This window comes from Melanaphis sacchari, unplaced genomic scaffold (genome assembly GCF_002803265.2).
Source record: "Melanaphis sacchari strain LSU unplaced genomic scaffold, SCAv2.0 Contig14_pilon_pilon, whole genome shotgun sequence".
NCBI classification, from domain to species: domain Eukaryota; kingdom Metazoa; phylum Arthropoda; class Insecta; order Hemiptera; family Aphididae; genus Melanaphis; species Melanaphis sacchari.
The window spans coordinates 290,975-304,708 of NW_020270656.1; the positions used below are offsets into that span (position 1 = coordinate 290,975).

General features: G+C 23.8%; 1 protein-coding gene across 1 annotated transcript in view; it reads left to right on the forward strand.

The window, feature by feature from the left end:
* The window catches only part of LOC112591944, a 33,406-nt gene that overhangs the window by 1,223 nt on the left and 18,449 nt on the right, over nucleotides 1–13,734 (forward strand). The window lies entirely within an intron of this gene.

A 13,734-nucleotide genomic window follows, 5' to 3' on the forward strand; every position in this document is an offset into this window, starting at 1 on the left:
CGCCGCGCGATCGCGTTCAAATCGCGCGCGCACCGACGCCGCTGCGGGCGCGCGAGCGATCCGTTCGCGCAGTCACACCGAAAAGCTGGCGGCAGAGTAAAATACGTACAGAGTGATCGTTTTGTCTACGAGTGGTCTATGGTGGTCTATGCGAACGCTCTTCGTCAACAGATTTTATAGCAATAATAATGAGATACGCCTAACTGATATATTAGATATCACTATTCGCCCATAACGCGCATAGGTACTTAACCCTAACCCAACCTCGTATATTATGATCCACCTATGGTCATCCGAACTTGAAAGAGTATCGTAATACCAAATCATCACAAGGATCGACCGTTTCGGGTTGCTTATGTATAAGACGTAAACTCTAAGTTCTACACCACAATGCCTTAAATGTTTTAATATTCCGTCGAACATTGTAGGATCAATTATACGCTTGTAATTAACATCATAACCGTTGCATATACACGACTTCATAGCAGCAGTTTAATGTTACTGAGGATGTGAATAGTAATATTGGTGTATATATTAAACGAGGCTATGGATGACCGCCGATGGGACGACGAGCAATGGCCAATGAACACCCTGTATGTTGGTATGTACAACGACATTATATACCTATGAGGCATGGGCTATGTGTATATATATATATAATTTATACATTTACACACGTGCATAGTATTATGTTATACAGAGTGATTATTTTTAAGTAAACACTTGTTATCTTGAAAAGTATTTACATTTTTAAAAATAGTTTCATATATTTGGAAGTCATTACAAACATTTTTTATTTTTTTAATGACTTAATTCGTTTTTTTTTTTTTTTTTTTTAGTGAAGTATTTTGCTGAAAATTTCAATAGATAAAATGTTATTTCAAGCGAATATATTTAATTAGAACTAATTTATTAAAGTATAAAGTTTAAATTAATAGAGTGGTATGACATAATTCACATAAGTGTAGATACCCTGAAAAATGTTGGTTTATTATTGGTATTCCATTAATCTATACTAACTATACTTATAAAAAATAATCCTTATTTCGATTTTTATCAGAAAAACATTCCACTTCAGAACATTAAATTAAAAATCTACTATTCTGTCATTGAAAAAAATTGTAAATATCGTTTTTTTTTTCAAAAATATTTTGTGTATTTTTTAGTAATATCGAATGATGTCAATACAATTATTTTAAAAAACAATTATTATTCTTTTTAATAAAATGGGTTTTTACCTTTTATTATGAATCACTCAATAAAGTGTATATACAGAATGATGAACGCGCGGAGCCGCAATATAGTGTCGATCTAGTATACTTATTCAGCATTTATTTTGGGGACGATCACGACGGCGAATAACTTACCTACAATACATTATGGCTAATGGGTGATTACAAATGTATGTGCTATGAACCTATATTTATTGTATACATACATTTTTAATACACACGGACATATATATAATAATATAATATAAACGTATAATAATAGCATATGCCATTACACCTGTTTATTATTTGAGTATAGTTAGTATTGGGTTATTATAGGTACCTTAATACTAAAATAATATAATAATAAATTATTTGAGTACATATCAAATTGTCTATTGATAAATGAAATACGAATTAGATATTAGATATTTATCTAATTATTAATATGTATATTATTTAATTAAAAATTGTTTAAAAATACATATATAATATATATGTTAGGTATATCTTATATACAGAAGTATAATATTTTGTATTGTTAGATATTTATTAACCAGAATTCCCGAACACATACAGTCATGATAGTATCACACTTTTTACATCCTTATTAAAAATATCTGCCGTTTAATTATTGTAAATCTTTTCATCATTATAAAGTATACACAGATCACACTAAGCCACATAAATATACAGTAAAGCATACTACATTCACGTTTTACTGGAAATATTAGTTTTTTTTTTTATAGGTAGGTATGTAATTGTTATTTATGATTCTTTATTTTAAATAATTAAACATATTTTTATTCATTATACCATTTTAATAAGTAAAAATCCTTCGAATTATTATTTTTTTTTATCATATTTTGTTTTACGGTATCTAATTATATATAATATGATTTATTCAGCATTTGTTCTTGACATGCATAGGTAATATTTGTAAGCTACTCTTCATAGATGAGTACTGAATACTTACCTAAAAAGTAATTTAAAAAATAAATTACTGCTTATATTGAATTCACAGTATAATATGATTTTTATAATAATTTAAATACTAAGTGTGTATTTTTTTTTTTTTTTTGTAACACACTTTTTTGTTGTGTATCGTGTATGTTATTCTCAGAATAATATTAATTATAGATTGATAAACTCCATCACTACATTATGTCAATTTATCTCATGATCGTGCTTTATCGTTTCATTTTTTGTGACAAGCGGACAGCGGTTATTATGTTGAAAATTAATGTATGTATAATGCATATACAAACTAAATTATTAAATAACCAGTCGGCAGTCAGTGTAATTATTCTAATGTTTTCCGACGTTTTTTTATCGAATCCTTATGTTACACGTAGATACAGAAGCATAGAACATATGCGAGACTACGAAAGCTATAAAATCATAGATACAGAATAATCTTGAATCTTAGAAATACTATTAACTCATAAACAATATACCAATTGGTCTAATTGTTACGTTAATCATATATATTATTCTTAAAATGAGACAAGTGATCAAGAACAATTGGACAAATAATACAACCATTTAAAAAGTGTTGTATTAACTGAGTGGATGGACCACCGGGTCGGGTATTATTTATTTAGGTCTTATTAAATAAATTATTGAGTCTGAATAACAATTTTCAAGAGATATTGACTTACTAAAAAAAAGACAAGATTCATAAAAAATGGATGCTTCATATTTCTCTGCTCTTTTCCTTTATGATTTCCTTGAAAGCTATACTGGGAAATACAAAAAATGTTTTTGTTTCGTTTGCAATTTGTGTTTTATTTTTAATCAATAAATGTGATTTTTTTTTTTTTTAGTTCTAGCTGTACAAAAAAACAAATAATAATAATAACATATAATTTTAAAATCAATAAATTTACCTCCCTCTGCAGCGTATGTACAATCTAATAAACCTATGCAACTTGACAAATACGTATACAATTATATTGAATATATATATTTCAGTCTTAAGAAAGATGTGATTATTACTATAATAAGGAATTCATTTAATCCAACTATCAATTTTTTACTATAGAATAATATTTTGAATGTGTATTAAATAAGATAAGAATCTCCAGTTCTCAAAATATGTCAGGATATATCTAGCCACCTATGATTATTTTATAATTTTTATTGAGTTTACAGTAGCCAGTAGATACCTATATATATATATATATATATTGTAACCAATATGTACGGCTTATTATTCTGCATAATCATTATCGCCGTCAATGTATATAATATTTCAAACTCAAACGTCAGCCACTTCAATGGTCAGGTCAGCAGCCCTCGTTTCCCTTCATATCCCTCTCTCACTTCATACCTACGACAAACTTTTATACCACCTAGGTCCTCGTCTGTTCGACATCCAACGCCACCGTTCTGTCTATATTATATATATATATATATATATATATATATATATATATATATACCGTATTCGCACACACTTTTTTTTTTTATCGAATATTAATTATTATCGCGCACCATAATATGCAATACACACACACGCTGTGTAGTATATGGACTTTATGTTTTCCTAAATACACAATGACGTTCACTATAAATTATAATATAATACATCACATACATACGAAGTGCAGATATACGTGACGCGCGGTATAGGAAGGCAGAAGTGTAGGTCGTGAATATAGGTTTAAACATAAACATCGTACAATATTGAATATACAATATATAATATTATAAAGGCACCCGGCGCCGAAACACATCGTAAAGTCAAAATTCAATACAATGTTAATAAATAACATAAACCTATTGTATAATAACTATATTATAATTATTATATTATATTCACTCGATAAACCTACGTATTTTTAATTAATAAACAGCTGTCTATGATAGGAGTGGTTTAATTATATAGTTAAGGCTTCTGTTTTTAAATTAACAATATACAATAAATCCTTTCTGATTTCTTCGATAAAATTCTACCTTTTAAAAACCAAGAACAATATTAATTATTACAATAAGTCGAATTTTACGTTTTAACTGAATAATTGAATATATATATATATATATATTTAAATGACTATATAAGTATATCTTCTTTGTGAGTAAAGTAAAATGATTTTGCCAGAACGATTCTCATCAAACCTCAAGGACAAGTGTACACTGATACGGCAATATCGAAATATATAATATTTCATGACTTGACTCTTGTCTGTATACACGTATAAAAAATAAAAATGTATAATATTGTAATATATTGAAGTATATCATGGTATAAGCATAGCTTGCACGGGAAGTCTCACTAATTAATATTAATTTTAGACTTTGACTTATAGCTACACAAATATTTGAACAATTTTATTAACTATTATCATTTCTATGAAATTTTAAACACGTACCTAATAGCTATATAACTATTTATATAATCATTAACCAATAATAGACACGTCCTATATATGAACGTTTATTTTCACTAAAATACAATGACGATGATAATATGACATGCATACTGCAATACAGTATCCTATGAATAAGTATGAGTTAATTTATTTAAGTTAAAGAATTTGTTCATTCCCTATCATTTTCAGATCCTTCACTTTTTATAGAACGTGATTTTTTGCATTAAGATTTAAAATTCTTATCACGTTATCTTATTACTAAATACACAGATATTCGATTTATTATTTTTGGTTGTTTCATTTTTAGAAAAGTTAATTGGAACATTGATGACGTTATATGATAATTTTGTTTTACAACCAGTAATCACGACGATTAAACTATATTTAGATGGTTTAAGTGTTGATATATTACAATTATTTTTATAATGGGTACCTACTTATGTAAATGTCCACATAACCAAATTTCTAAGTACCAAATAGGATTTAAGTTAATAACCATGCATATAAGTTTTGTTTAAGATAAATATTAAAATACGTACCTTCTTATACTAGTGTATTACTATAAAAGTATGTAATTACTTTTAGGTAATTTTCTATTTTTACTCACATTAGTAAAATTATTCATATATTTTTATTAATATTTGTAGGTACATATTCTTTAGACAACATATAGTGTAGTCTACATAAATTACTTAATTATTTTTAATTGTTTACACATTTATTGTTCAATAAAATATATATTAATGTACATGCAGTGTTCATATGAATATCCAAAGTCCTTAACTGTAGAAGGACCAAGCAATTTATCTCTTCAACCAATATTTTTATAAGTTACCTATATTCACATCACACTACGCTACACTTACATGTGTTTCCATTTTACAAAATATACAACTTCACAAATTTTCGTTCAGTTAACGTTAATATTAAAGTGACTTGACCTATTATCATAGTCAAAGGAAATATACTACAAGTATTGTAAATTTTACAAGTTAAAAATGCTTAAAAATTAAAACGTCAAAAAAGCTAACGTTTAGGTACGCCCGCGCCTTACACACAAATAATTATCTTACCTTTAACTTTAATAATAAGCAAATCCACTTTAATATTAAAACTATCTACATAAAATTAATTTTACTGTACGAAAATTTACTGTTTTATGTTTGAATGCTGGAGGCAATACAAGCGGGTAAAGGTATAATGTACTTTTAACAAATTCGGAGCATAAAGCTAAATATGTTCGGAAAGTGGTATCGTAGTCATGTTGATCAATAATTACTATGTTATATTTTTAACGAATTATTTCGGATATTTATTCTAGATAAATTTGACTGGTTTAAATATTTAAACTCCAAGATGCTTTTTATCTTTAAGAGATAGAATATCGTTTATGTAATATATTAGTAATTATAGTTGTCGTGTAACTAAATTAAGTTACTAACTTACAATTAATAATTATTTTACTAATATTACGAAAAATAATATACATACATATTATCAGGATTGTAAATAAAAATTAAACATAATAATAATTATTATCGTTCCCGTAGACTTAAAAAAAGTATTTCATGAAATATATTTATGTTAAATATAATAAATAAATAAATAAATGTTTTATAAAAATACTATTAAATTAAAACAGCAAAAATCCATTATTTGTGACATATAGTTTAGTGTATAAATGTAGAATATTTATTATATATATATATATTTTGGATACTAATCGGTGTGATGAATATATCGATTTTACTAAAATTTGGTTGTTTTATGTCTGTGTATACAATGAGAAGTCGAAAAAAGCTTCAATTTTAAACTTTAAGAGTGATTTTGGATATAAAATTGTATCTAGTTTGTACTTAAAAGTAGTAAAAATTAAAAATTCCTGATAATTTTTTTTATAATCAGAAAAACAAATAAAAAATCAAGGAAAAACAAAAATTTTTACGCAAATTCGTTGTTGTTATTAGAATAATTGTTTTGTAATAATGGTTACCTTATCAAATTTAATTTTTACCTAGTTTAATGCGGTTTGTTGTAGCTTAAGTTGTCGAAGCATAAGAGCATTAAAAACAACTATAGATATCAAATTTATACATATTATATTGTTGTATGCAGTATTTATACTAGGGATACTTGCATGTTTCATGAATATAATTTATTTTAATATTTAAAAAGTGTGAGAGTGCAACTTTCTAATAAGTAATAATTGTTTTATATAATTTGCAGTAATCTACATTTTATCATTATTTATAGAAAACTATTAATTATTTTAATTAATGACAAATTACTTTAATAGCTGAATTAAAAAAAAAAAAAAAAAACAGATCCTGAAATATACTTAATGATTAGGTTAACAGACCGTTTTCACTCAGAATCGTTTTTCGCTTACAATGATATATCATTTATATCACGGATTTAATTTTAACGCGTCTACAAGAAAGACCCATTTGACACCTAACAGAGCAGTACCCTCTTGATTACATTTTTTTATACTTAGATCTGTAAAAAACATACACAAATGATAACTTGATACACGAAAATACACCTATAGGACTATAATTATATCGGGGCTTAAGAATTATACCTGATATAATAAATTAAATAGAGAGATATTAATTTAAATATAAGGTTATTACTTATTATTTATTAGTTTATTACCAAAAATAATAAAAATATTGGAAAATAAGCCAATAAAAATTGTATCAAAATAAATAATTGTTTTGTACATATGAATATAGAGTAATAATAGTATGTAATATTAATTACCTATAACATTTAAAGATTGTTACTTAAAAATTTAAATTTAAATATATAAATTAAATAAACGACTATATTATATATATTAGTTAAAGTATTGTGAAACCTAAACAAAATTTAATTTACTTCCAAAAACAGTTGTGGTTACGTATTAATTATATTTTTTTAGAATACTGTAAAAAAACTTATGAAGAACCTTAAATTACATTTTCAAACTTTTTGACATCGGTATAAATAAAAATGTTATCAATATAAATTGGAAAAATTTAAATATTTTAAAAGTCACAATAAATAACTCATAAATATCAATTATATTTTGTGAAAATTAGGTCTCCAAGAATCATGTTTAAACATTTTTTAATTACAAGTTACAACGAAAACATTAAATCAATAGATTGTAATAGATGGCGTAAAAAATGTTATACATAACAATTAATAAAAAAAAAAAATTAAATGTAATTCACCAATAGAAGATAATTTTTATTTAATTTATTAGAAAATTTATTTGACTCTTCTGTATTACATTTGTAAACATTTTTATCGTAAGTCATATTATAATTTGACTAAGCTATTTTTCTTACTAGATAATTCTTAACTTACTCTTTTTATCTTACTTTAAGTGCAAATTAAATTTCAAAAATAACTTTATCCTAATGGTTAACATTAAAAATGTTTAGGTATTTCTCATCCCATTTTAAGTAGGCAGGTATTTTAAATTACCTACAATATAATTGTTTAATTCGAAATGTTTTGATGAAATTAATATTAACTAAATAATATTTAAATTTATTTTCTTAATCATGTTTATAGGTTTACACTATACACAATTTATTATAATATTTAAATGTAATTAAAATAAATTTTAATAAAATTTAAAATAAGTAGGATCTACCAAACGTAGAATCAAAATAAATGCATATAAAATGTAAATAATACTAATAACATAAAATATAGCCTATTGGTTTATGTTTTAATGTATATCATAAATTTATAGTATTAAATTCTTTTGCACAAAATTGCTAAATTTTAACTAAAGTTAAATTTTTAACTCAAATACTCAAGTATTATGGTATCAGTTATGTATATATATAAATACTTTTTTTTATAAATAGTATAATAATATATACAATATATTAGCAATCACTAGTAGTATATTTAAATTTCAGAAGATATATTAATATTATATTTAATTAGTTAGCATCTCAATTTATTTACGAGTATTATAATATAATATATGTATATACCTAATGTATGAGCACTAATTATATAAAACGTATGATAAGTATTTTGTTTATTTTAAATATCATGACAGATCTATAAAGAGTTTATATTTATTATAATACGAAGAATAAGATTAGAGTAGCAAAACAATTTTTAAGGGTTTTTAATTTTATATCAAAGTATAACATATAGAGGAAGAGGACTTTACACATTATTCTTTGTAGTAATCAATTTTTATATTAATATTATTAAACACGAAATAGAACCATATTACAACATCTTTTGTAGAAATCTTAATCATATTATAGTGAATATATTTTTAGCATAAATACGTCCGAGATGGAGGGATGTGATTCAACACTCAAAACACTCCCTGGTTATGGCCACTGAGCGGATAAAAATACTGGACTGGATAAATAAATTTAAAAATAATTAAAATTAAGCAATTTCTTCCATTATATATATTATATATTCATTTGTAAATATATATACGTAAAAATAAATTGTATTTAATGTATTTAAATTTTTTATAAAAATATGTTTAAACTAAGGCCTTAGCTACTGAACTTATTACGGTTAATAATAAAAAAAAAAATTATGCTTTGACTAAAATCATCAATAAATGAATTCACTATTTTATTTCTCAAAAGAAAATTATCACGTTGACAACTAATAAGCTATAAACATTTTATGTGTTCTCGGGAAAAAATTTCCACTTAGTTCCGTTTTCGAGAATTGCACGTCCCTGGAAATGATGATTAGTTATTTCATCTCTTTATCAGAATAAATTAAAAGTAAACATTCAAACAATTTTGATAATAATAATTTTAATGATAATATTATTTTTTAAACGCTGGTTACTAATTACTTTTAGTCGGTTGAGAGGAGATAATATTTTAATATTTTATTATGTCATATTTTATTTGTTTCGCAATGTTACGAAAAACTCTTACAGGATAATCAAAGTAATTCGCTTTGGAATTTAATTCGTGATTTTGTCGAATAATTAAAAATATTGTTTTTGAAGAAAATAAATGACTACTTGTTTAAACAAAAGTTTGAAAAACTTTATTATTTATATCACGAAATCACAATAATTTTTTGAATAAAAAACTAAAACGGATATTGTCTTGGAACCATTTTATGAATGCGATGATGTATCAAATTGAACATAATAAGTAATATAACACTGACAAGAAAGATAAGCGTAGGAAGTCTCAGACTAGATTTGTGTGTCCGACAGTCGGTTTTTCATTTAGTATATCCTATATCCGTCTAGTCACCACTCATTCGATCGCCATACTTAAACTTCGTATTATATACAGAGTGATTCATCAAGCACGTTCATTCCATTTTTTTTTTTTATTTAATAATGAATTTATTGAAATTCTGATTTTTGGAATTTTTGATTATTAAAAAACACTATATTTTCAAAATCTTGAGATTTTTCGTACAACTTAAAGAGTGTCTTGTGGCAATACAATTTTCTGATTATCAAATGAAAACAATCCATTTTTTATTATTAATTATTTATAGTGGACACCTTTTTGAAAATTTATCTATCCAATTCAAAATTCGAATGTGTAGTTTTTCACTAATTAAAATGTTTATACTAAGCATACAAGTCCTTAAAAATGGTTTTACAAAAAATATAAAATAAAATTAGTGTTGGATCTATTGTTTATTATATCTTGATCATTTTTATAATAAATAAGTGTTAAATAATATGATATATTAATTAATTGCTAAAATTTTCAAGTCACTTTAGTTCTTATATTTTACAAATCCATTATAATGGACCTATTATCTTTAGTAGGTACTATAAGTATACTTAGTTAAATAATTTTAACGCGTTTAACGAGTTGTTTCCCAAAAAAAATTTCTAGATTTTAATTTATAAAAATAATTTTAGTACAAATTTAAGTATTAGAAAGTTATCAAAGACGACACATGAAAAATATTTATTTTTAGTCAGAAATTAAAAAAAATGGTCAATTTTACGATTTGACTTCATAAAAATAGTATCATTTATGTTTTTACTTTTAATTTATATAAATTTAACAAAACAACATTTATTGTTGTTAAGTATGAAAACTGTTTTATTAAAAAATGTTCAGAATGACGTGTAATTATATTTGTGCTTGTTATTATATTATAATATAACCAAATAATAGCTTCAAATTATAAAATTAATTTAAAAAAAAATTTTCTAAAACGTTAATAGATTTTGATATTATAATAGTTTTTGATAAATGAATCATTTTGTATAATATTGTATTGAACAATTTTATCAATTTGAATTTATAAAAACTCTTTTATATTTTTTCCCAATGTGTAATTTTTTAATTTTTAATTTATATTTTTTGTAAATATGACGAAATAACATTTATTCTTATATAATATAGGTATACTTTTAATATTGTTAAAAATAAAATTCTGGATTTGAATTTAATCTCTTTATATCTATAGCATCAAATCGCGTAGACTGAAAAAATCAAGAGACACAATTCTGTACTTCAAACCCAACTCGTTTGCAGTTAATTTAAGAATTTGTGGTTTGAATTTTGAATTTAAATCGTCAACATTTAAAAATAATATATGCTAAAATAATAGAAAAGGGGGATTCTCGTTTGAAAAACAAAAATTTATACTTGAATTTAGTTGTACGAAAAATTTTCAAAATTAAAAATATACTAAAATATTGAAGAAACAGAAATAGGAGATACAACATGATTGGCGAATCCGGGACCACCTTTATATATACTGAATATTTTGTTTAACCTAACAGTTTATAATGTATTATAAAAATATACGTTTATTTTAACATATGCATATTGCTTCTTTGATATATATATGTGAATATTATGAAAATATATCATTATTCATTGGTAGGCGCAAATCGTTTATTATATAATTATTTATTTAGCACGGTTTGCTGAATCTAACAATAAAATTGTTCAATTAAATAATTTATACTATCAAATCTCTCAAACATACGACGTATATGCAAATATAAATTAATATGTATTTTAGCTTATAATTTTGACGTAAAGAGTTTATTGATTTATAATAATCTAAGAAAACTTTCATGTAATAACATTGAATTTGTTTCTACGATTATCATTTAAATTAGGCACGCGTTAAAAAATTTGACCGTGAAATCGTATTCTAATCTATTACGACCTTGTGTATTACGATCCTCAGTGTACATCAGTGCTTTTTAAACTTTCCTAAACAATCTTTAGGTGTTTCGCAAAATTTTGTTCAAAAATTTGAAAAATGACAAAAAATGAGTTATTGTGAAGGAACATAGTGTGCCATATTTAAAAAAGTTTGAAACCTACTGGTGTATATACATAACGTACCTGGACTGTTACCGTTTTACATTATATTGATATAGCTATATACCTATAGTATTTTAATTGTTCATGATATAATCCATTTATCTTTCTTAAACGTTTCATTTAAAGAATATAGTTTATTTTTTCTCAATAATTATCAACGAATGACTTTAAATAATTATATGTAGTTACACTAAACTGTGAAGGGGAACAATGAAATAAAATATAACCAGCGGAGTTTGTATACAAATTAATTTGAATGTAAATATTATTAGACATAAATATTATTAGATTAGTGTTTATTGTTATGACTAAAATAAATATTAAGTAACTTACTGATTTAAACTAATACCTAACTAATTTATATTCATACGTATGTTATTTGTAGACAACATTCATTGCACACGATTAACATTTGAAAATTTAAAAATTTAAAACTATTTAATTGTTGTATAATATAGGTACTATTAAAATTAGTTTAATGTTTTATGAATGTCATTAAATGTATACAATTGCGTTGTATGTTGTGTATTATAATTGTCTCGTCATGAAAAATAATCGTTTTTATTAAATCGTCATGTATGTTTATAATATTTAACGTGTATGTTATGGAAAACTGTGATAAATTGCATAAATTAAATGTTTGTGCTCTATAAATTGTAATATTATAATATGACCTAATTAAGTATACAAGTATAAAACTAAATAGTGGATTAATTTTAATACTGAGACTATTAAGCTAAATACATTTAAGTAAAACTTGATTTGAAGAAAAAAAAAATAACTATAAAAAATAGGTACCTATTGCTAATAATTGATATTATATTATACTCGTATATCACGTGCAAATCATGTGATATGATTTGTTTTGTTATCAAGCAAATGCATAAAATATAATATATTATAATAGATATAATACCAAAGGTATTAAAATCCTAAAATATTAACATTATTTAAATTAATTCTGCTTAAAATTAGTTGATTGTATAGATAATGTCTACCATATTAAAGTATTTTATAAATGTGCAATAAAATATAATTAGGTGTAGGTTATATCAAATTTTAAATTTAACTTGAAAAGTATTTCAGAAGTCAATACTGAACATTCTTTAAATTTAATATAAAATCATTAATTGTATTTAAAAACGAATAGATAGATATGTCGTACCATAAAGTACACGGTTACAAAAATATTAAAGACATTTATAAAACGTAAATATTTAAATACTGGTAGGTACATAATATTATCAAAAGTTTAAAAAGATCATCGTTAAATACTGATAAACAGTTCAATTTTAAATTTTCTTAATTTATCCCGAAATCTATGAGAACATTTAAAAATGTTAAAAAATTACTTTTATAATACCTAGGTATAATTATGTTAATATAGGTACTAAAATAAACAGTTTATCAAAACTTTAAGTATATAAATTGTACAATATAAATACAATTACTGCATATTTTTTATTTGTAGTTAGTAATTTTATAATGTAATCAGTTAATGTTGACGAAAAATTACTAAATAACTAGGTTTACTTATTTACCAAAAATGCTAGCGTAATACAATTTGTTTTTTCGATAGAGTTTTTAACTTAACAATGAAAAAATAATGATATTACTAAAAATAAATAAGGAAATATTATATTCAATTATATTTTACGCATCATTAGTAGTATCATCACTAGTAGAGAGTGAAGGGAAAAAAATGATTAATTTATATAATATCTGGGTACTTTTACAAGATTCATAATCATACCTAACAATATCTAACAATAATGATCTGAATGTTCTCAATTTATTATGGGTAATATGCAATCATTAAGATCAGGC